We start from the raw sequence: 3,356 nt of genomic DNA, 5'->3' as shown, positions 1-3,356 counted from the left end.
TTCCCCGCAAAAACACTTTATTTGGCACAAAAGTAGACATTTTCGCAATAGGTAATTAAACACGTGGTTGACACTGTGGTAAACTGTATCTACTAGAATTTGAGGTTACATATAGTACTACTTAGCTGATGCGTTTCCGTACGAAATTCCATGCACAGAGTGCCGCTACGCCATCTTTTAAGAAACAGCGAGAACTTATTCAAGGACCTAATACATCGATTATTCTGTGTAAAAAATTTATATAAATATATGTCTAATTCTTAATTAACAGTTGTTTATAGCTGGCATAAAGCCATTATGAAAGATATTAAAGAACAATAAATGACTTATTATTACTTGTATTTATTGAAATGATACTCTTTGAATGATACAAAATGTAAATAACATTATAGTTTACAAAACATTTTTTTTCATTATTTTATAATGAATTTATAAACCAAACAAGGTGTTCTTTTATAGATTTTTGAATGCTGAAAACCATATTGCAAGCCAATTTTCAGCACGTAAGGTTTCCGAAATAAATTTAAGGTATAATAAATGACAATTGCAAATATTTGAGATTTTGTGTGAAAAAAGTTATGTATAAACTGAAAATTCTGATTAGATGTCATCTAAATTATTGTTTATCCTCTATAAAATAAATTTTTAATTTTGATATCTTATACTTTTTAATCATGATTAGGGAGGATTTAAATACAGAGTTTTGCTGAGATAGCAAATATGTATTTTGTCTTATGATGAAGTCATATTTATACTCATAATTTGTAGTTTAAGACTATCGAAACACATACACAGTAATTTATTATAGATTACTAAATGTATATATTTATATGTTGTATGTATAGAATATCTTATTTTAATTGGCTATCTTAAATTTTTCGAAACAAGTGTATTTTCGAAAAAATTTTACAGACAAAAATTGTATGTTCTAACGATAAGAGGAACAAATAATAATAAAATTAATTTTGGAAAAAATTCCAAAAAGCTTTTTTTCTTCAGGAGCATATCTCCATATAAGTAATTTCCAGCTTTAAACTTTTATAACATGACTAAAAAGTAAGCTAATAAAATTTAAAAAATGCATTTTATAGGGATTGAACAATACATTCATGATTTCACAATTTTTAGATGTTTTTTTTTACAAAAAAATCTCAAATATCGCAAAAAGTCATTTTTTACATATTAAATCAATTATTTTGGAAATTTGATGTGTTCATGAAATTTAGTTTGCAACATCGTTTTCAGTACCCAAAAATCTATAAAAAACACTTTGTCTGGTTTAAAATAATTTTTGACTGTAAACTAGAGTAATTTACAGTTCACAATAAATGTTCGAAAATTCATATGTATAGAATACTTCAATGCACTTTGCAATTCTTGTAATAGTGTTGTTTTTCTGAAGTCATCTTGTCGTCCTTTTATGAGAACAGTATTATCAATAAAAATTTATATATAAATCAATTTATCTTTTATATTTGTCTTCTCTTTTTGTATTTATCTTTTATTTATTTCCAAAATATGACCTAATTCGAAAATGTGTGTGTGCCAAACAGTCATAATTTCCGCATTCATTGAGAATTGATACACGTTTATACGAATTTTTTTATATTCAAAATAATCGATATAACAATAATCCTCTAAATATTTTACTAATATTTCTATGATATTTTTGTTATATGTATAATATTTGATACTTAATACAATTCTCAAATACTCTTCAATATTTAATATAGTTTGTGTATTATTCAACAAATACATTAAATCAATATATTCCTGTTATTGTCTTAATTTAATGTTCCTTCACACTTTTACTCTTTTACTAATGTAAAAGTATTCTTGCGAGTTTAGTGCATAGTGACAGAGAAGAACTTCGATAAGTTGTGTGTATTAATTCAAATTACTATAAATATATATATATATATATATATATATTTTTATTGTGAATCGAGTACTAGGTCAATATCTCTGGAAAACTCCCAAGTTTTCGCGTTGGTAACAATCTTATATACGTTGAGCAAAACAATTATCGCAACACGCAAGTAATATCAAAATTTCGTGTAAATTCAAATAAGCGTATCTTTGCGAAAAATTATCATATTTGAAAAAATTTTTTTTTTATTTAAAGAGTGAAGTTTTTACTTTAAGAAATTTTCGTTTGATTTTTGATTTCATCCTCTTCTCCTCTCTCCACCCCTTTAAAAAGTAAGGTGTGTTTTTTTTAAAAAAATTGTAAATTTTGATGGACTCTACGGGGTAATACATTTTTTTCGCAAATCTGATCTAAATTTTCGTAAAATATGGACTTTTTCTTACAAATTAAAAAAAAACAAAGTTCGATTTTTTCGGCAGAGTTACGGCATATCAAAGTTATCTATGCATTTTTGTGCAATTATTACCAGCATTAGCGATACTCAACGTGCACCAACGATGATTGCGTGACAAATTACTAATGAAGATCTCCCTCACAGAATCAGTGATTAAACAATTAGAAGACGTTTACGTAAACGTGGTTTAAGATCGCGAGTTCGACATTTTTCTCTTCAAATGTATGGATCATACATTTTTTAATTTTTTTTATACATTAGATAATTGCACAAAAATGCATAGATAACTTTGATATGCCATAACTCTGCCAAAAAGAAATCATACAAACTTTGCTTTTTTTTAATATGTAGGAAAAAGTCCATATTTTACAAAAATTTTGATAAAATTTGCGAAAAAAATTTATTTCACTTCGTAGAGTTCGTCAAATTTTGCAATTTAAAAAAAACACCTTACTTTTTAAAAGGATGGAAAGCGGGGAGAAAATGAAACCAAAATCAAATGAAAGTTTCTTAAAATAGAGATTTCACTCTTTAAAAAAAAATTTTTTTCAAATACAATAATTTTTCGCGGGGATACGTTTATTTGAATTTACGCGGATATTGCGTGTTGTTTTCTTGACCAGTGTATTTTGTTGAATTTTTTTGATTTTCTTTTATAATTCAATGTCTGATTTTAAATATAAATTAATTGAAACATATGATACAATTATAAGAAGGCAGGCGAATTGTGAAAAATTATTAATAGTACACTAGAATTATTGTTAATAATTATTGATACCACCTAAAGTCTTTACATGTATAACGATAAACAATAAATAATTTAATTAATTTAATTGTAAAAGTGCATTTAAATTGTTAATTAAAATATTAATAGTTTTAATAAAAATAATAAATAAAATACTTTATTATTAGTTATTTATTAAAATAATAAAACTTTTTTTATTATTTTATTTTATTACATCAACCAAAACATAGTTTTAATTCTTGTAGCAGTGTTAAATATTTTTGCATTAATGTTTTCATTTTTATTCT

The sequence above is a fragment of the Nylanderia fulva genome, unplaced genomic scaffold, assembly GCF_048542155.1.
Source record: "Nylanderia fulva isolate GAGA-0341 unplaced genomic scaffold, ASM4854215v1 Scaffold86, whole genome shotgun sequence".
NCBI lineage: Eukaryota > Metazoa > Arthropoda > Insecta > Hymenoptera > Formicidae > Nylanderia > Nylanderia fulva.
This window is presented reverse-complemented; position numbering follows the sequence as displayed.